Source organism: Pogona vitticeps, chromosome 14, assembly GCF_051106095.1.
Source record: "Pogona vitticeps strain Pit_001003342236 chromosome 14, PviZW2.1, whole genome shotgun sequence".
Classification (NCBI taxonomy): Eukaryota; Metazoa; Chordata; class Lepidosauria; order Squamata; family Agamidae; genus Pogona; species Pogona vitticeps.
This window is the reverse complement of record NC_135796.1, coordinates 7,069,327-7,092,309: the sequence shown is the minus strand read 5'-3', so window position 1 is coordinate 7,092,309 and position 22,983 is coordinate 7,069,327.

Sequence of the window (22,983 nt, the reverse complement as noted above, 5' to 3'; positions counted from 1 at the left end):
TTCTTTAGCACTGGCCATGCTGGTTGGGGCTTCTGGGAATTGAAGTCCAAAAAATCTGAAGGACCAGAGGTTCCCAATCACCAGGCAAAGGCTATCCCCCCCCATCCAAACAGCTGGTCACGTGTTGTGCAATCATGTTTTTTTTTTACTATGCAATAAATACCTCAATGTAACCTTTAGCAAATGTTCAAACTATAGCTGAGCTGAGGTTTCTTAAAATTATTTTCTGTAAAATAATTTTTGATGTTTTATTTTTCTAACCCACTTCTCTGAAAAAGAAGCCTACATTGCAAAATGGTGTCTGAATACTATCCATAATTTTTAAGAACTATGACATCATTTGCCACCCCCCACAGCCTTCCTTTCCTTCTGTGTTTAGCTACAGTCCTCACAGGAGAGAAAGTGAGTTTTTTTTTTAAAGAGACATATACACTGTTTTAAGTTATAACATTTTCATTACGGTGTAGCATTGCACAAGTTGGTGGATAGAATATCAAAGGGCTCCAAAGACTTGGGTTCAGGTTGACATGGACCAATCCAGCTGCTTGCAACTTTCTTTCAACTGTCCATATTGAGGGAAAGGGGAAAACACCTCTTCACGTTAAAGGAGTGGTCCCCAACCTTTGGGCCTCCAGATATTCTTGGACTACAACTCCCAGAAGCCTTCATTGCTGCCTCTGCTGGCCAGGATTTCTGGGAGTTGATGTCCAAGAACATCCGGAGGCCCAAGGTTGAGGACCACTGCGTTAAAGGAGTTGTACCAGGGGTATTCTGCTGTACTGGATAAGGATGATTAATTTCTCTTGGTTCACCACCACATCTTACTTCAGGAACTCAAACTCTTAAACACCAAGTCTTAGAAATCCCTCTGTGACCTCAAAGAGCTAAGCCAAGGGCAGCTTGAAGAACAGTCACACCTCCACCTATAAAATGACATCAGAGCATATCAATGTCCTCAACAGAGTCATTGTGATAGGTGCAGAATGCAGAAATCTTTTGAGTTAATTCAGTCTCACATGCTGCCTTTAGTAGATTTGGCTGGAAGGGATTTTCCTGGGTTGGGGGGCGACTGCCAATTAATCCAGCAGTAACCAATCATTCCTTCCCTGCTTCTGATTTCAAAGAGAGCCTCGTTTCTATGCTCTATGTCTTTTCCCCTCTCTTTCAGTCTGCTGGCAATTAGCAGTTAGTGAGTAATCTGAGATTCTGCTGGACGCAGTCAGGGTAGTCTGTTGAGGCCTACCATAAGCAGTCATTTTTGTTCAGTATGCTGTTTGATATGTCCTACTGTGAGTAAATGGAACCTTTTTATTCTTTCTCTTATCAGTGTCTCAGAGTGAGTTATCGACACTGTAAGTACCAGTTGATGAGAGAAAATGGGTGATCTATTCTGGGGAAACCCGAAGCTATTCTGCTCTGTAAGTTCCTGCACTTCTGCTGCCTAGATAGAGGAGTTTAACCCCAAGTTCCAAACTCTAAAACAGAAATCAATGGAAGGCAGAGAAGAAGGAAGCAAAGAGGCAAACCCATCCTCCATTCCACAAGCCATCTATGTCAAGACTCCATCTGAAATGTGCAAGAAAAGTTGCCTATTCTATCTACCACCTTAAATATATATTTCAATTAGTTGGTCCAGATCTGGAGAACTCTGAATTGTAGCAGCTTTCCAAATATATTTGTTATTCTGCTTTTAATTTAATCCATTACTTTGGGTGGAGCCTGACATATAATAAGCTATGACAATTCTGTCTCTGCAGCTGCTGAGAAGGAAAAGCTTTCTAAACAGGTTTAACATCTTTTTGGTTAATGGGATGCAGAGCAATCTTCCACTCCAGGAAAGTTTAGTAGGAAAGGCAGCCCAGAGGCACACCCACAAATCCAGCACCTTGCAGGATTTTAGATCCTCTTAAAATGCAATAGGTTCAATTGCCTTGATCTTTTATTGCCTTGGTTAATCACTAACATTGTTAGCATGTGTGTATTATTCACCATTAGCCATTCTATCAGGTTGAATAAAGCTCAGCTCCCTAAAGAGCTACACCTGCCTTTCTGGGTCGTCATTCTGTACTTCACTGATTAGAAACTAACTGATGAACTGTAACAACTCAGAGCCTTTGAAGATCTAAATTAATGTAGATTGTAAATGCAAAGGTGAGCATACCTTTCAAATAGTTAGTATACCAGATTAACAACACACCTGCCACTGTGGCATACAGAGTATGCATGGAAGGAGGGCTTGTATTCTTCAACAACAATCTGGTCTAAGTATTTATTTATTTATTTATTTGATTTGTATCCCGCCCATCTGGTCTAGTACTGTTACTAGCCCCAGAATAGATCTGCCAGATTTATTAGATCTTAATAAAACTGCATTTCTGCAACTCTTACTGATTCAGTGGGACTTCTCTAGATCTAGGTGCCTTTGTCTGTAGCACAGTATGATTCTTAAATGCAGTATTTTTCCCCCTATAGAAGTGAGTTTTTCTTCTCCAGGTTTTGTCCAACCAAAGTCCTCCTCAACCATGTCACTCTGCTGTCCCCCTTTTGATCATGTCCCCTCACAACCTAAACATCTTTCATGGGCTATTTGATAGGAGGCTGCCATTTAATTCTTCTTTAATTTTGCATATGGATTTTTGAACAGAAGGCTAAATCTAATGACAACAGCAGAGTCACTGAATCAATGGGACTCCCATGAACTTGTCCTCTTTAAAAAAAAATCTGTGTTCCCATTTTGTCTGCATTTCCATCAGCATTCAGCAGTTAGGTTTGCTTTTCAGGGAAATAGTAACAACTATTAACTTACAACAAAGTGGAAGGAGATTTTGTGGATGCATTCTAGGCAGCCGCTGGAAAATGAACTAAATCAACTCCCTCAGTGACCACTGAAAATCCAGACTGCCCCTATCAGTTATAGAACTGTGATATCTGATTTGTATTCTTTATTTCTTGGTTTTGTTTCTTGGTCACACAACTGTGTCACAGGAACTCTTGTGACTAAGTCTACAACTCTTGATAGGCAGGAAAAATCTGATTAAAATCAATGGTTTTCATGTGGTATCAATCTTACTTGTAATTTCTTAGAATACGGATAAAGACGCTGGCCCTTCCCCATGTTCTGTTGTCTCTGCAAATTGGTCATACTAGCTGGTGGTAAGAACTTGGGGGTGGGATAACATCTGGAGGGCTACAGGCTCCCCACTCCATTGTATGAGGAGTGAACAGTTTTGAAAATCCCATTTCTCTTTTATTCCCCTTCTCCCCCTTTCCTTGCTTCTCTTCTTTGCTCCCCAGCTCCAAGTCATTCTCTTTATTGTGCTCACACCAACACCTCACTCAGACACAGCTTGCTCTCTTGTCTCACTTCCTCTCTCTTGTAGGGTGGCTGCATACCCTGAAGGGATGCGGTTTGTCATAGGATATCAAACTTTCTCCTTCAGCCATGACATAGCTTCAACAGGCCTAGAGAGAAGAATGCAGAGAGGCACACTGGATTTCTCCAAAGTGCTGCTTCCCCGTGACAGCTGGGCTGTTGGAGAGTTCATTTAGGCAGCTTTGAGTTCTGCACTGAAATAAGGCACATGAGACAGGGTGAAGGCATGCCTGAGAAGTGTCAATTTATACACAGGCAGGAATGTTGTCCTGAAACAACCTCAAGGTAGCACTTAGGCTAGGCATGAGCTCTTCTGCTGAACCCACTGCCAATACTGAGGTAGTTTGAGCTTCTATGGCCACAGATGCCAGGTTTCTTTGCCAGTTTGTCATCCCTCTTTGAATGTTCCTCCTCAGTTGGCTCACAGAGGCTTTTGGGAATGGAAGTACAAAACATCCAGAGGGCCAAAGGGCCCCAACCCCAGGGATAGTTGTGGTCTATTGACTGAAAGCTTTGATCTTCCCAAATCAGTAATGGCAGTGGTTCTCCAAGGTTTGCGTTTCAAGTGTCTCTGAGATTCTTTTTAGAAACAGATGCCAGTGACTGAACTGTGGAAACTGTCTATTATTTTCCTGCAATCAAGGAGGGTGGGTGAAGTGCTAGATGACTGGAGGAGAAAGAACATTGTCCTGGTCTTCAAAAAGGGCAGTAAGGAGGAACCAGGGAACTACACATCAATCCCAGGGAAAATTCTGGAGCAGATGATAAATCAGGCACTGTGTAAGCAGCTTGAAAACAATGCAGTAATACTTACAAGCCAACATGGTTCTGACAAAAAACAAATCCTGCCACACTAATCTGATCTCATTCTTTAATTAGGTAACCTCCCTGATAAACAGAGAGAATGCTGTAGACATAGTATCTCTTGACCAGCAAAGCCTTTCACAAAGTGCCCCATGATATTCTGATTAGCAAGGTAACTAGGTGTGGACTGGATAGAACAGCTGTCAGGTGGATACACAGTTGGCTACAGAATTGTACTCAGACAGTACTTATTCAAATGTTTTATCTGCATCTTTTTTTTTTTTTTTTTGATTGGGTGGTTGGTAGTAGATTCCAACTACTCCAATATTACATTGTCTTTCTTAAGAAAATTGCTTTAGGCCATCTCTAATCTGTCTTTTACTGCATAGCTATGATCCTGCTGTTCATTTGACCAAATTCCATGGTACAACCAAAACTGAAACGGTCTGGATTGAAATGGGTATGTTAAATATAAAGAAGAAAAAAGACATAAACATGTTGTTCCATCTCTTTATAAATGACATGGATGAAAATGTAGAGGAGATGTTTATTAATTTTGCAGATGACACCAAACAAGGAGTGTCAGAAGACAGGTTTCAAAACAACCACCAAAGATTGGAGGAATGCTCATGGACCAACAAAATTGACAACATGGAAAATGTTAAACTCTACATTTATGCAGGAGGAAAAACAATGGATGACACTTGGTTCGCCATTAGTACATGTGGAAAGGATCTAGATAATTTTATTAACCTCAGATTAATTCTTAATGAAGAGGATGATGCACCAGCAAAAAAAAAAAAAAAAAAAGAAAAAAAGAAAAGAAAGAAAAGAAAAGAAAAAAAGATGTCATATTATGTGTTTTGACAGACGTATAGTGTTAAGATTGAGAGAAACAATGGTACCTGTGACAACCCCAGACCTACTGGAGTATACCACACTCTAATTATGCTGCCACCAACCATTCCCTATAAGAAGTCACACAGACCAGGAATGGATTTTTAACAAACAAAAGAACAAGGTTTATTTAAATAACAAACAGGGTAAATAAAAAGATCAAGTAAATAAGATACTGTAACGTGGCTTAGTCTCAATCATACATACAACAGTTTGGTTCACACAGAACACTTTAAAGTAAAGCACAGACCCTGAACCTATCAGTTCTGGCTACCTATAAAGAAACCTGAACCTATCAGGTATGTACCAACTGACACACAGTTGTACTCAGTCTGACACACAGACACCAACTCCTCAACTCCTCACACAAGCTCCAGATATATATACAGTACAGCACCTCCCCCCTGATGTCCCGCCTTCCACTCCCCATAGGATGGAACTTTCCCTCCAAACCCATGACAGACAGGTAACATCAGTGCTATATGTAACACCTCCCCTCTTTATAAGTTGTTTTGCAGGGGAAAAGCTAAAGTGCTTTTCTCCAAAAAACAACCAGGATTAAAACACATCACAAAAACAGTTATACAATAACACAATCCCATACTTACACTCTAGGTTAAACATATTACTTATGCATTTAAACATCCATATTTACAATACATTAAGTTACCTTTATTAATACAAACCAAGCATGCTTAATAAACAGGTACAATTAACTTTTGGTCACCAAAATATACATAGTCCATGTTTCTTCGCTGTCTTCACTCTTCGGGTCTTCTTGACAAGGCGTCAGCAACACAGTTCATTGACCCTCTGACCACCTTCACTTCAAAGTCATAATCTTGCAGGTTTAACGCCCACCTCATAAGTTTACTATTGTGGGTTTTCATTGTCTTTAACCACTGCAGTGGTGAGTGGTCAGTGCACAGAATAAAATGTCTTCCCCCGATGTAAGGCTTGGCCTTCTGGATCGCGTATACTATGGCCAGGCACTCCTTTTCCACGGTTGCCAAATGTCTCTCACCTTTCTGGAGTTTCCTACTCAGGTAGGACACTGGATGCTGGTCACCATTTTCATCCTCCTGGCAAAGAACTGCTCCTACCCCGCTGTTAGACGCATCGGTGTAGATGATGAACTCCCGGTCGAAGTCTGGAGCACGCAGCACTGGATAATTGATGAGCGCCTCCTTCAACCTCCGGAACGCCTCCTCACAGTCGCTGGTCCACGGGATGCGGTCATCAGTCTTCTTCCGCGTCAGATCGGTCAGCGGAGTCGCCATCTCGCTAAACCTCGGGATGAACTTTCTGTAGTAGCCCACCAACCCAAGAAATGACTTGACTTTTTTCTTGGTGTTGGGTCTGGGCCAATCACGAACGGCTTCTATCTTGGCCTCTAGGGGTTTGATCACTCCTCTCCCTACTATGTGACCCAAGTATTTTATTTCTGGGCTACCCAGCTGACACTTGCTTGCCTTTACCGTTAGCCCTGCTGCACTTAACCTCTGCAGCACTATCTCCAGGTGTTTCAGGTGATCTTCCCAGGTATTACTGAAGATCCCTATATCATCAATGTAGGCCACAGTAAAGTCACTGAGCCCTGCTAAGGTCTGGTCCATCAGCCTTTGGAATGTGGCTGGTGCATTTCTGAGACCAAAACTCAGGACTCTAAACTCATAGAGACCGAAAGGGCTGCAAAATGCGGTCTTTTCTTGATCCCTGGGATCAATCCTTAATTGCCAGTATCCCTTTACTAGGTCCAATGATGAAATGAACCGACAACCCCCTATGGTTTCAATCAGGTTGTCTAGCCTGGGCATTGGGTAGACATCAGGAGTGGTTACGCGGTTTAATTTCCTGTAATCTACACAAAACCTAATGCTCCCATCAGGCTTGTCCACCAGGACTATCGGAGAGGACCAAGGACTAGAAGAGGGGACGATTATATTCTCCCTAAGCATCTCGTCCAGCTCCTTCCGCACCTTGTCCCTATAGGGTCCCGTTACTCGATATGGGGATACTGCTTGTGGGGTTGCATCCCCTGTATGGATCCGATGCATCACTCCCTTCACTATCCCCGGCTTATTTGAAAACACCTTTTGATATTTGGTGAGCAGCACTTTTAGTTCTTGCTGCTGGTCTTGGGTGAGTGCAGGACTGATCTTTACCTCATCTGGGTTGTATTTTACTTCCCCTCTACCCTCCCAGAAGGGTAATTCAGCTTCCTCACTCTCAGCTGCTTTTATTGCAAATAAAACCCTCTGTTCCCCTCTGTAGTAGGGTTTTAGGGCATTCACATGTACCACCCTCCTTGCTTGGTGTTCCTCCTGCTCTATCAGGTAGTTCAGGTCCGACATCTTGGAAATGACCCTATATGGTCCTGCCCATTTGAGCTGCAGTTTGTTCTCTTTGCAGGGCCTAAGCCAAAGCACTTCCTCCCCTGGGTTAAAGTGCCTCTCCCTGGCTTTCTGGTCATACCAAGTTTTCTGTCTAACCTTCTGAGCTTGCAGGTTCTCTGCTGCTAGCTCTAGGTTTCTCTTTAGGTCATTCATTAAAGAGTCTATATATGTCACAACATCTTGTGGGTCATCCTGGGTGATCTGCTCCCAATTTTGTTTGATTAAATCAAGTGGACCTTTCACCCTTCTCCCAAACAAAAGTTCAAACGGACTGAACCCGGTACTGGCTTGTGGCACTGATCGATAAGCAAACAAAAGGGATTGCAGCTTCTGGTCCCAATTGTTTGGATTCTCTGCCAAGTAAGCCCTAATCATGCGCATCAGAGTCCCATTGAACTTCTCCGTTAACCCATTACTTTCGGGGTGATAGGCAGTGGTTTCCTTGTGTTTAATTCCACAGATTTGCCAAAACCGTTTCATGAGCTTTGATGTAAACGATGTGCCCAAATCTGTGATTATTTCTGAGGCAAATCCCATCCTGGACACATACCCCACCAAGGCATCTGCCACAGTGTTAGTTTCGATGTTAGTTAAGGGAATGGCTTCGGGGTACCTTGTGGCATGGTCCACAATGGTGAGAATGAACCGGTTCCCCCTCTTTGTGGCCTTGGGCAAAGGTCCCACAATATCCACTCCTATACATTTGAACGGTGTGTCAATCACAGGCAAAGGGCACAACTTCGCTTTGGTCCTGTCACGGTTATTCCCCTGCCTCTGACACACATCACATTGTTTACAGAACTCCTTGATCTGCTTCCCTATTTCAGGCCAGTAAAAATTTTGTGTGATTCTCTGCTGTGTTTTGTTCACCCCCAAGTGTGCAGCAAACATGTCAGAGTGCCCCCTTTGTAAGATCATGGGGCGATACTTTTCAGGTACCACTAGCTGACTTCTGATCCCATCTCCCCCTTTTGAGATATTCCTCAGGGTCTCTCTATATAAAATTCCCTTTTTCTCGCGAAATCTCGCTGTGGTTTCAGGTGTTAGCTGGGTGTCTGTCACCTGTTCAAAACACTTTTGGAGAGTGGCGTCTGCCTTTTGCTCTTGGCCAAATTTGCTGTCTGTGGTTAAGGTTTCCACCACAGCTTCGGAACTACCCTCATCTGCTTCCGCCTCGGGCCCTTCAGTACCCCCCTGACCTGTCCCCGTGGTGGCTTGTGAGCGTGTAATCACTAGCACCCGTTTCACATGTTCAGCCAGGTCATTCCCCACGAGCATGGCTGCTGGCAGAGTCGATGAAATCGTTAGCCGCCAAACTCCCCTCCAGCCTTGAAAGCTCACAGGTACCTCAGCTACTGGCAGTGAGATCACCTGCCCCTCAATCCCTGCCACCTTCAAGCTCTCATTTGGGATTATATACTCCCTAGGAATAATATCTGGATGGCACAGGGTCACCTGGGAACAAGTATCCCTTAGCCCCCTATACTGATGGTCAAGTATTCCTACGTCCACCCCTGCGGTCTCAAACAACTGCGAATCTGTCCTCACTAGTAAGCAGCGCTTGACCTCCACAAGAGGACCATTTTCCCCAGCCTGATCAGCAGATGTAACTGTTCCAGATTGAGTAGCCATGGCAACAGGCTCCCTCAGTGACAAGGAGCTTTGCTCTGTCTGGACACAGAACACAGCTTTTGGCTTGGTTCTACTCAAATCATGAGGCAAATTTCCCTTTAGCTGCTTTAATTTCTCACACTCTGAGATTAGATGGCCCTTTCCTTGACAGAAATAACATTTTCTGCTGTATTTTGAGTCTTTCTCATCTGGTTTTGGTTTTCCCTCCAAAATCTGAGGTCTTTGTGGTTTCCTGTCTGAGGGCTTCCCTTCAACATGGGCCCCTCCCCCTTGCTGGTTTTTCCCTGGTCCCTGAGAGTACTTGCTGTAGGTTTCTTTGGGTTTACCTACAGATTTCCCCTCAGCACCTAAGGGCTTTCTTATTTGGTAAATAAAATCTGCGATCTCTGCGGCCTCTGTCACAGATTTCGGTTTCCTCTCCCTCACCTGGAACTTCAGTTCCCCATGCAGGACTGAATAAAACTGTTCCAGCACTATCAGGTCTTTGAGCTGCTGGAAGGTCTCTGTCCCCTCCTGAGACAGCCATTTCTCTAGCAGCCTCACCAGTTGGGCCCCCACTTGGGTAAAAGTCTGCTCTGGTTTTTTTGTGAGTGACCTGAATCTTTGCCTCAGCTGTTCCGCATTTATCCCATGTCTGGCAAACACCAGTTTTTTAAACTCAGCGAAATCCTTCAACAGCTCCACTGGCATCTCTGCATAGACTTCTGCCAGGCTGCCACTGATCAAAGATCGCATAATAGTCATCTTCTCAGTTTCCCTTACTGAGAAGTCCACAAACGCTCTTTCCACGAGGGAAAAGAACACCTCAGGGCAATCTCCCTTGTGGTACACAGGGAATTTCTTCAGGTCAGTTTTAGACAGGCCGCCTTCCCCATTCCCTGGGTTCCCCTCATTATTATTGTTATTACTATTTCTATTCATTATCTCCAGCTTCTTCAGCTCAAACGCCATTTTCTCTAACTCAAATTGTCTTTGCCTCTCTCTTTCCCTTTCCTCCATTTCAAATTGCCTTTGTTTCTCTTCCCTTTCTATTTCCCTCATCCTCAGTTCATGCTGTTGGGCTAGGACCATTTTTCTGAGTTCTGGGTTCTGTTCTCCCGTGCTCTCATCCTGCACTGAGCCAAATTCCTCCTCAGAACCTTGGTCTACCTGTAGGTCTCTTACTTCCCCCATTTCGGCCATTTGGCTTCGAGTCAAGGGCATAATCCCCCCCCAGAACAGGCTGCCTTCAAAAGTCAAGCCTCAAAATAAAGCGACGACTTTTTTCCTTTTGCCTCAGGAACAGCCTTCTATAGATTGCTGCTGTTCCTTCAGCACTAACTTGCAACTGTTGCCAGGCAGAATCCACCCCCTCTGCTAGGCCTCTCAGCAGACAGGTTAGATCACTGTTACTTCACACAGCTTTGCCTCAGCTCTTTCCCGCCAAAACGGGTTGCCTCAGAGCTCCCTAATCTAGTCCCCAATCTGAGGTGGCACGTTCTTCCACTAGCGTACCTCCCCGTGAGGTAAGCCTAGAAGATTACCTACGCGCTCTCAGATTTTCCCTGACTAGACCCCCCTTGCTCTGGGCACACTTGCCAAGGCTTTGCCGGACCACTGGACAACTGGACCAGTCGTATCCCACACGCTGGACACCAATCAATGTGACAACCCCAGACCTATTGGAGTATACCACACTCTAATTATGCTGCCACCAACCATTCCCTATAAGAAGTCACACAGACCAGGAATGGATTTTTAACAAACAAAAGAACAAGGTTTATTTAAATAACAAACAGGGTAAATAAAAAGATCAAGTAAATAAGATACTGTAACGTGGCTTAGTCTCAATCATACATACAACAGTTTGGTTCACACAGAACACTTTAAAGTAAAGCACAGACCCTGAACCTATCAGTTCTGGCTACCTATAAAGAAACCTGAACCTATCAGGTATGTACCAACTGACACACAGTTGTACTCAGTCTGACACACAGACACCAACTCCTCAACTCCTCACACAAGCTCCAGATATATATACAGTACAGCACCTCCCCCCTGATGTCCCGCCTTCCACTCCCCATAGGATGGAACTTTCCCTCCAAACCCATGACAGACAGGTAACATCAGTGCTATATGTAACAGTACCAATCAGTAATAATGAAATCGCACTTGGAATACTGTGTCCAGTTCTCAGCACCATAATGTAATATTATGTCTAGTTCTTTGCAGGACATTGATAATCTGGAACATGTCCAGAGGAAGGCAGCTGAGAAGGTAAAAGGAAGGGAAACCAAACCCTAAGGTTGAGGGAGTCGGTGTGTTCAGGTTGGAGAAGAAAAGACTGAGAAGTGATGTGCTAGCCATGTTCAAGAACTGACATATGGAGGATGAAGCAAGCTTGTTTTCTATTAACTTCTGAGGGTGGGGCCTGAAATAATAGATTCAAATTACAAGAAAAAAGATTTCAACTAAGCTTGAAAAAGAACTTCCTGACAGCAAGAAATGTTCCAGCCTGGAATGGAAGCTGGTGAATTCTCCCTTGTCGGAGGCTTTTAAGCAGAGATTAGATGGCCATTTGTCAGGGATGTTTTGTGCTTCAGCAGGGGATTGGACTCAGGTCCCTTGAGATCTTTCCCAGCTCTACAATTCTATGCTTTTGTGATTGATAAGAAATCTCTGTCGGTACAATTAAGGTTGTCACCTTCCACCCCACACCCGATCCCTATTGTCAGCTGTCCAATGACAGGCAAATGCAACGTGGTTCGCTCTTCATACTGGGAATAAAACTGAATTTAGCCATTGCAGGAATGTGAAAATGGATTTTTCATAAGAAGGTTGCAAAATTCGCAAATTTCGTTTTAACTCTGTTGAAAGAATTGAAGGTTCATAAAATAAAACCTGGTAGATACATCCATGCTTTTGTGAGATAAATCAGTCAGTTCTCAACAGGGCGGCTTAATTCCGGGTAAGTGGTAGAGGACTTGCAGCCCAAAGCTGACATTAATAAGAATAATCCACATGAACCTTTACACTTCAGAGGTACAGTAGATGTATAGCCTGATAAATTAAACTGACACTTGTAAGATAACAGGTATGGTTGCAACATTTACACTTCAGCTTTAAACATATTTAAAAGCTTCATGAGAATGTCTCATCCAACCCAAATGGACCTATTTATGAGTAATCATACAATTTTCTTAATAGTCACAAATGTCTAAAATTAATTGTACATCATACGGTATTTGTACATTATTTGTATTGAAAGTATGTCTAAAATAGTCATAGCAAATATACATAAATTTTGAACTGAAAATATGCATAAAATAATTAAACCGCTTGGAAAGTTATTTTTTTTAAGAAGAATTAATATTATGAAATGCCAAAACCACCATAAGTTAGTAGTGGAAGGAGGAAGCTTAGATGATTTCAACACATCACAATATTCATTCTTATTAAGATCAATATTTCAAGCTTGGCTTAATACTGATATTTTTATCTGTGAGGAATGAAAATTAATGGTCACTCATAAATAAATAGTTTAATTCAAATGGACTTATCTGAATTGCTCTCTGATGCTTAGAAATTCTCCCTCTTTTTCTTTCTCTCTCCCACTGTGTCTCTACACTGATATTTGATGCATAAAGCTTGCCTTGAATTGATGAGAGGAGAGGTGTGATAGGCATGTAATATACAATAAATTAACTTTGGGTGTTTCTGGATGAAGGAATTTTAGAATGATCTGGGTCATATTTAAAGGGCTATCTATATCTTGCACTTGAATGATCTTTCTATTCACATGGGAGAAATTTCTTCTCTTGTGGGAAGGATCCAGACAGCACACTCCCATTTCTTCCCCTTTTGAATATTGATGCTCCCATCTTTGCCTCTTTCTCCACCTTTTGTTGTGGCCACCATTCTGCAGGTTACAGCAACTTACTTTTCTGGAGGTTTAATTTAGTAAGTGGAATACTGCTAAGCAGATTTGGGGACAAATAAAACATGAATTGCAATATTCGTAAGAAGGGAAGCTGTCACCACCATCTTTGCAAAGGGCGGCCCAGTTTCCCTTATGGGGAGGCTTAGAATCATAGAATCATAGAAAAGTGAAGTTGGGAGGGGCCTACAAGGCCATCAAGTCCAACCCCCTGCTCAAGGCAGGAATACAATCAAAGCATATCTGCTGGGTGATTATCAACTTTTTTTTTGTATGGCTCCAGTGTTGTTGTTAGCCTCTTAGTATGTTGTTTCTCTGAGTCAGGCAAAAGTGATTAACATCTTTTGTAGACTTTTACCAAGAAGAGAGACAGAACCCATTGACTCTAAAGTAGGTCACACTTCCAAGTGAGATCCACTACAGTTAAGACAAACACATTAACCCCATAATGACTGGAATGTAGATCTTGCCATATCCCAACAGCTTATGTAGGATGATCCTACATAAAAATCATGTGGATCTATGCCTCTGATCCATTTTTTGCCCAAAGACAGCTCTTTGCTCCTCCAAGCCGGCATTGCACTGGCTGCCTCTTCCTCTCAGGCTCCCTGCACCTCCCTGTCCCTCCTTTCTTCCTCTACCCCCATGGCTCTTGTTGCTGCTGTCATTTCCACACACACCCTCCCTGCTGGTGGTTACCCACAGAGGCGGGTGTAATCTGCCTAGGAGGGCAAGCAGGGGGACAGGGAGGCAAGGAGCCAGGTGGCAAGTAGGGAGCAATTTATGGTGAGAAAGGAGGGGACATTGGGTAATTTGAGACATCAGACTATGACTCAAGCTAAAATAAATGACCCTGCCAGGAGGTTAAATTATGTGGTTCCGAATAAAATCATATTAATGGGGGGGCGGGGAGAGAGACCAAGATCTATTGTGTGTTGTGGGATCAACTTTTTTAACATTGATGTGATTGCAGCTAAATTCAATTCAAGTACTAGTTCTTTTACAAATATAAACAGAAACCCAATTGCATGAAATAAACTGTAGCCCTAACAGGAAGGAGCAGAACAGCTCGCAAAAAGGTTGAGATGGATTGCTCTTACTTAAAACACATCTGGTCCCTAGAAAACAGGGTGAACCAAACTGCACCCAGAGCAAACCAAATAGCGAGATATATACTCATCTGATCACCTCTTTTGTTAAGCCATGTTAATGATGTGAACGAAAAAATTGTATGCTATGTCCAGAGAACAAAACTGGGAGGGTTCTTTACCTGCCTGCTTCTCTCCTGGGAAGCCATTGTCAAAGTGCCCAAGAAAGGAAACATCTCTGAATTGCCTAGGAAGGGCATTTTGTGTACCTTAGGCAGTTGTAAAGTGCCCTTGACCAATGCTTGAGAGAGGAACAAGTTGGATTCCACTATGGAAGATCCTGCAGCAAGCAAATCTTTATTTTACGAAACATCATAGAATGGTGCATTGAATATCGGCACTCATTAGCCATCAACTTTGTCAATTTTTAAAAGACCTTTTGATAGTATCCACCGATAATCCCTTTGGCAGATCCTATGTCTGTACACTGTGCCAGCAGTCTTCATTACCATCTGTAAAAACTTGAGTCAGTGATCGAGCTACTGTGTTAAGATTGAGAATGGTCATACAAACTTCTTCAAGATTACCACCAGGGTTAGACAAGGCTGTGCCTGGCTCCCAATTCCTGTTCCTTGTGGTACTTGAGTATGTCATGTGGCGAACTGGAGCATGCACTGGGATAGACACCCACTGGACCGACCAAAGTTCTCTTGGTGATCTGGATTTTGCTGGTGATAATTCCCTTGCTTGAGGAAGATGAACATGCCACGACTGTTCTGAATGAAGAGGTAAATAAAGCTGGCCTCAGGATGAGTGCCACGAAAATTATGCACATGAGCTACATGGTTCAAACAAAGGGAATTGGATAGCAGCAGTCAGAGGAAATGGAGAGGTTCACTTATCTGGGTAGTGTGATCACTCGGAATGGAGATGTAGAGGTGGATGTTAAGTGCTGCATTGGGAAGGCAATAGCTGTCTTCTTGAAGATGAAAAAGTTCTGGTCCTCGCCATCCGTATAGTTGAAGATTAAGTTCCATCTGTTTGCCTCTGTCTTGATCCTGATAACTATTTATGTTGTTGAGACTTGGAAGACATCAGCAAGTATCAACAAAAGGATTGCCGTCTTCCAGCAGAGGTGTCGCTACTGAATCTTAAAGACCCAATATTTCAGTCACATTGCCAATGAGGATGTCCTCTGAAGGATTGACTTATGTAAACTTCAAAAAAATTGTCACATATAGAAGATTCCAACTGACTGACCATATTTTCCATATGGAGAACAATCGGATTCCCAAGGTAGCAATGAGTTGGACCCCCCTGGCACCAAATGACAATGAGGACGCCCTCAAATAACACGGTGAAGAACACTGACACAAGACCTGAAGGCATTGCATATGACATGGGACGATGCCAAAACACTTGCACAAGCTCAAATGAGCTGGAGTATCCTTGCTGCCTGATATGCTGCATAGCATGGAAGTGGATCATCACAATATATCCTGAAAATCTGGAGTCCTTATTTACATGGAGAACCTCCACACAAGTAATAATCTCTACCCTGTGGACATGTCAGTCTCCACGTGGAAAAAGGGACAATGGAAAGGAGAGGCACTTTTTAGGGTACTGGAGAGAATCCAGGTCAAGGAATGCGGAATATGCCTATAGTGTACCTGAGATAGTTGGAAGAAGAAACACTTGAAAATGGGCATTTCTTCCATACTCTACTTTTAGTACTAAAAAGTGCCTGTCAGCAAACATCCAAACTAGCACTCTTATATCTAGCTGCAAAGCCAGAGATGCCATTTCGTAATTTTTAGAATCTGCGGCTTCAAGAGCTAATGAGACCACCCCTTACACACTTTTTAGATGGTAATATGTATAATTTTAATTACATGTCTGCATTCTATGAACATTTATGCCAAGGAAAATGATTTAATCTTTAAGGTTCCCCAAGACTTTTTGTTGGTTTTGCTGCAACAGAATATTATAAACCAGTCTTTGTCTCTTTCACAGCTTTCTGCTGAGGGGGTGGCTTCTGCCCCAAAGTGTTCTGTTGGCACTGCTAATTAAACCCAGGGCAGAGAAGACCTGTGTTTAACCCAGGTCCTAAAGGTATGCTGCATGAATTAAGGAATGGGTCTGCCACATACATGAGAGAAGGCTTGGCCAAATGAGGATAAAATATGGACAGTGATTATGTCAAAAGAAACTAAGAGACAACCAGAAACCAACCCCAGTTGGGTCCAACTTTGCATTTAGCTCAAGTTCTAGATGTAAGAAAAACAGAAAAGTTGTAGGTTTGTGGACTGGTTTCCTTACAGTTCATAAAACTGAGCTTGACAAATTTCCAAGACCATGACACCTTCTCTGGGGAGAAGAAATGTGTCAAGAGATTTCTCTTGCTTTCTCTCACACACGCAGAGCGCTCACACACTCAAGCGGAGGCAGCTTCTTCTCAAAAAGCACAACGCTGCCACTGAAATGCGAAGATAATCGAGAGTTTTCAGGCCATAGCTGTCAGGAAGACGCCTCGTTACATTCATCATCCCCTGTTCCATGGTGAAAAAATTTACACAGCCAACGGAACGATGATTAATTTCATCTGAAAAGCTGACAGAATGGCCCATGTCATTGCTTTGTTTGTGCCAGCACTCAGTAACTCAATGCAAGTTCTACCGAGGTGGCAGACACTTTGTCCCTGGAAGCCTTGTCTGCCTTTCTGTAATGATGCCAGCGTTTTGACACAACCAAGTGGCAGAGCCGGTACGTGTGAAGTTGGAATTAATTTTCTCCTGAAAAGGTCAGGAATGTTAATGAGCTTTTGGCGGCCTAGGCTTCTGTTCCCTTTCTGTTGGAAGGCAGGCAGGCAGGAAGGCCAGCCCTACTATGAGGCAAAACAAGGCATCTGCCTCAGATAGGAGTTGCAACTTTTCAGCTCTTTCTTCTGAGCCCCCTGGCCATTCTCTTCTCTCAGGGGACACAACCAAGCCATCTGTTTGTCCTCTCATACACTAATGTGATGCCCTCAGATGTGGTTGAAGTTTCTGTCCACTTGCAGAAGAAAGGCTGAACTGTCAGACAAGTTGGCATCTAGGCATGGGATGATGGCAAAGGCAGTCTTTCCTCAGAAAATAAAGTCTTAGAACCATAAAATCATAGAATCATGGAGTTGGAAGGGGCATGTAAGGCCATTAAGTCCAGCCCCTGCTCAATGCAGGAACACAACTCAAATATTTTCTTTCAGGTAGTTGTTCAAATTTCCCTTAAATGCTTCCAGTGAAATATGGCGTTCTGTAACTTGAGCCCATTGTTGTGTGTCCTACACCCTGTGTTGATCAAGTAGAGATTCTACCTCTCTCTAACAGCCTTTCAGGTATTTGAAAAGTGTTATCCTATCACCTCTCTTCTTTTCTCAAGGCTAAACATGCCAAGTTATTTCAGTTTTTCTTCATAGGGCTTGGTTTCCAGCCTCCTGATCATCTGTGTTGCTCTCCTCTGAACTTGGTCCAGTTTGTCATCATCCTTCTTGAAGTGCAGTGTCTAGAACTGGGCACCGTACTCAAGATGAGGCCTAACTATAGTAAGGAACTAGTACCTCACAGGATTTGGAGACTATATTTCTGTTAATGCAACCTAAAATACAGTTTGTCTTTTCTGTAGCCACAACACACTGTTGGCTCATATTCAGCCTGTGATAAAAGTGTGCTGCTTATATACTGCCCCATAGTGCTCAATGCTATGGGGCAGTATATAAGCAATCCCTTCATGGATTGCTGCCTTGTCATGGTGAAGGGGACTGAGTAATTCAGAGAAGCTATGGGCTATGCCATTCAGAGACACCCATGATGGACAGGTCATAGTGGAGAGTTCTGACTAAACACAATACACCTGGAGCAGGAACTGGCAAGTCACTCCAGGATTTTTGCCAAGAAAACTCCACGGACAGAAACAAAAGGCTAAAAGATATGATGTTGGAAGATGGGCTCCTCAGGTCGGACGGCGTCCAACATGCTACTGAGGAAGAGCGGAGGACAAGTACAATTAGCTCCAGAGCTAATGAAGTGGTTGGGCCAAAGCCGAAAGGACGCTCAGCTGCAGATGCGCATGGAAGTGAAAGGAAAGTCCTGCAAAGAAAAATACTGTGTGGGAACCTGGAATGTATGATCTATGAACCTTGGGATGCTGGATGTGGGAAATCAGGAGATGACAAGAATAAATATTGACATCCTGGGTGTCAGTGAACTAAAATGGACGGGAATGGGCGAATTCAATTCAGATGATTATCATATCTACTATTGTGGGCAAGAATCCCATAGAAGGAATGGAGTAGCCCTCATAGTCAACAAAAGAGTGGGAAAAGCTGTACTATCTAAAAAATGATAGAATTATTTTAATATGAATCTCTACCAGACTTTTCAACATAACAGTAATCCAAGTTTGTGCACTAACTACCAGTGCTGAAGAGGCTGAAATTGACCAATTCTATGAAGACTCACAACATCTTCTAGAACTGACACCAAAGAAAGATGTTCTTCTCATTATAGGGGACTGGAATGCTAAAGTAGGGAGTCAAGAGATAAAGGGAACAACAGGAAAGTTTGGCCTTGGAGTTCAAAAGGAAGCAGGGCAAAGGCTAGTAGAATTTTGTCAAGAGAACAAGCTGGTCATCACAAACACTCTTTTCCAACAACACAAGAGGCGACTCTGCACATGGACATCACCAGATGGGCAATACTGAAATCAGATTGATTATGTTCTCTGCAGCCAAAGATGGAGAAGCTCTATACAGTCAGCAAAAACAAGACCTGGAGCTGATTGTGGTTGTGATAATCAGCTTCTTATAGCAAAACTCAAGCTTAAACTGAAGAAAGGAGGAAAAACCACTGGCCTAGTCAGGTATAATCTAAGCCAAATCCCTTATGAAGACACAGTGGAAATGAAGAACAGATTTAAGGAACTCGATTTGGTGGACAGAGTGCCTGAAGAACTTTGGATAGAGGTTCATAACATTGTACAGGAGGCAGCAACAAAAACCATCCCAAAGAAAAGGAAATGCAAGAAAGCAAAGTGGCTGTCCAACAAGGCCTTACAAATAACAGAGAAGACCAGGGAAATAAAGTGCAAGGGAGATAGGGAAAGTTACAGAATATTGGATGCTGGCTTCCAAAGAATAACAAGGAAAGACAAGAGGGCCTTCTTAAATGCAAAGAAATAGAGGAAAATAATAGAAAGGGAAAACCAGAGATATGTTCAAGAAAAACAGAGGCATTAAAGGAACATTTTGTGCAAAGATGGACATGATAAATGACAAAAATGGTAGGGACCTCACAGAAGCAGAACACATAAAAATGATGTGGCAAGAATACACAGAGGAATGATACCAGAAAGAAGTGAATGTCCCGGACAACCCAGATAATGTGGTTGCTGACCTTGAGCCAGACATCCTGGAGAGTGAAGTCAAGTGGGCCTTAGACAGCATGGTGAACTACAAGGCCAGTGGAGGTGATGGCTTTCTGGTTTAACTGTTTAAATCTTAAAAGATGATGCTGTTAAGTGCTACATTCAATATGCCAACTGCCAAGTTTGGAAAACTCGGCAGTTGCCAGAGGACTGGAAAAGATCAGTCTACATCCCAATCCCAAAGAAGGGCAGTGCCAAAGAATGCTCCAACTACCATACAACTGCACTCATTTCACACACTAGCAAGGTTATGCTCAAAATCCTACAAGGCAGGCTTCAGCAGTATGTAGACCAAGAACTCCCAGAAGTACACGCTGGATTTCGAAGGGGCAGAGGAACTCGAGACCAAATTGCTAACATGCGCTGGATTATGGAGAAAGCCAGAGAGTTCCAGAAGAACATCTACTTCTGCTTAATTGACTACATAAAAGCCTTTGACTATGTAGACAAAAGCAAACTATGGCAAGTCCTTAAAGAAATCGGAGTGCCTGACCACCTTATTTACCTCCTGAGAAATCTATATGTGAGACAGGAAACAACAGTTAGAACTGGACATGGAACAACTGATTGGTTCAAAATTGGGAAAGGAGTACGACAAGGCTGTATATTGTCTCCCTGCTTATTTTTACTTATATGCAGAATACATCATGAAATGAAATTATGGAATTAAAATTGCCAGAAGAAATATCAGCAACCTCAGATATGCACATGATACCACTCTGATGGCAGAAAGTGAGGAGGAATTAAAGAACCTTTTAATAAGGGTGAAAGAGGAGAGCGCCAAAAATGGTCTAAAGCTCAACATCAAAAAAACTAAGATCATGGCCAAAATTAAAATTAAAAGACACCTGCTTCTTGGGAGGAAAGTGATGACAAACCTAGACAGCATCTTAAAAAGCAGAGACATCACCTTGCTGACAAAGATCCACATAGTCACATAGTCAAAGCTATGGTTTTTCCAGTAGCAATGTATGGAAGTGAGAGCTGGACCATAAAGAAGGCTGACCACTGAAGAACTGATGCCTTTGCATTGTGGTGCTGGACTGCAAGGAGAACAAACCTATCCATTCTGAAGGAAATCAACCCTGTGTGTTCACTGGAAGGACAGATCCTGAAGCTTTGGCCATCTCATGAGAAGAGAAGACTCCCTGGTAAAGACCCTGATGATGGGAAAGTGCAAAGGCAAGAGGAGAAAGGGACAACAGTGGATGAGATGGATGGACAGTGTCATTGAAGCTACCAACATGACTTCAACCAATCTCTGGGAGGCAGTGGAAGACAAGAGGGCCTGGTGTACTCTGATCCATGAGGTCACAAAGAGTCGGACATGACTTAACGACTAAACAATAACATAACGCTCAATGCACTGTCTGGGAGGTTTACAAGTGAATGTGCAGGCTACACATTGCCACCCCCCACCCCCAGCAGCTGGGTACTCATTTTACTGACCTCGGAAGGATAGAAGGCTGAGTCAACCTTGAGCTGGCTACCTGGGATTGAACCCCAGGTCAGGAGCACAGTTTTGGCTGTAGTACAGCAATTTAACCACTGTGCCACAATGCTCCATCTATGATGATTCCAAGACCCTTCTTGCTTATATTATTGCTGAGCCATCTTGTAACTGTTTATTTCCCCTAGGTGCAGTCCTTTGCACTTATCCCTGTTAAATTTGATTCAGTTTTTTTCCAGCCCAGTTTTCCACCCTATTGAGATCATCTGGGATTTTTTCTGTCTTCCAATTTTGTGTCATCCACAAATCTGAATTCCAAAGCTAGTCTCTAGATTTAAACAAGTCAGAAATAGATGCCAATAAAATCTGACAAGGGAGAGAGTTCAAAAGAATTGCCATTTATTGAATTCAATAAAGGACAGACGGACCCTGTCTCTTCCAAGTAAAGACAAGAGTCCGCCCTGAAGAAGGGTGGCAGGAGTTTTTATACCTTCTGTATTCCAGAACCAGCAGTTAGGATGCAGCATACGTGACCAAGAAATAGTTAACAAAGAATTTTGTAGGATGTACATACAAGGGGTGGGGGTGGTCTGAGACCTGGAATGCAGTTTGTCTGGCAATAGGTCTGGTTTTCCAAATAGGGAATGGATTCTAGACAAAGGATCTGGGGTGTGGAAGTCTGGCACTGTTCTATGAGTTGGGTGATATGGGAACGTCTTCCAACAATAGGATTTACATTGTCCTACTCAGGCACAGCTATTAAGGGACATCATGGGGAAATATCTGCTCCCAATGGGTCTGTGGCTAGTTGCATTGTTTCACCCAGGCATGGTAGATAATGAACAATTCAGGAAGCTCATTAGCATAGAAGAATTGGTCCACCCTACCTGTCCAGGCGCTCAGAGTGTGGAGTGTCCAGGAGGGAGGAATCAGTGAGGTTACCCAATCAAAAAATGAAATTAGGTTAGTCTGGTAGGATTTGTTCTTGACAAATCCATGTTGGCTTCTAGTTATTACTGCATTGTTTTCTAAGTGCTTGCATGATGACTGCTTAATAATCCAGAATTTTCCTTAGGATTGATGTCAGTTCCCCCTTTTTGCCCTTTTTGAAGGTAGGGACAACATTAGCCCTCCTCCAATCCTCTGGCATCTCACCCATTTCCCATGATTTCAAGAAAATAATGGACAGCTCTTCTGAGAGCTCTTCAGCCAGTTCCTTCAATATTCCTGGATGCAATTCACCCAGCCCTGGAGATTTGAACTCGTTCAAGGTAGTGAGATATTCCTTGACTGTTTATCAGTCTCCAGCTTCAATTTTGTCCCCTCCACTTGCACTTTACATTTGTTTGATGGATCATTGTCTTTTAGAAAAAGACGGCACTAAAATAGGAATTGAGTACATCTGCCTTTTCTTTGTCTTCTGTTATCATTTCCCCCATATTCACTAAGTAGCTCAGCCACAGGTTTTTTCCTTTGTCTTTTGCTATGCACATACCTGAAGAATTTCTTTTTTGCTTTTAGTGTCTCTAATTGACCTCAGCTCATTCTCAGCTTTTGCCCTCCTAAAGTAATCTTTGCAATTCCTTGCTACTCGTCCATACTTTCTTTGTGCCATGACGTCCTTTCTACTTCCTGTATGTGTTTCTTTTATTTGTTTGTTTGTTTTCAGTTTTTTTTCTGAGCTGTTTGTGAAGCCACACTGGCCTTTTTTGCTGTCTCCCACCTTTCTTCTTGGAATTGTTTGTAGTTGTGCATTTAGAATTTCCTGTTTTGGAAACTCACACCCTTCTTGGACTCCTTTTCTTGTTATGATCTCCTGCCAGGAAACCTTACTTATCCTTGTTCTGAGTTTGTTAATATTGTTTTAAAAAAAAACCCTGCATCTACACTCTGCTTTGGTTTCCTTTGAAATCAAGAATTCTAGTAGGACAGGGTCACTGTCACACAGAGTTCCCATTACTGCCACT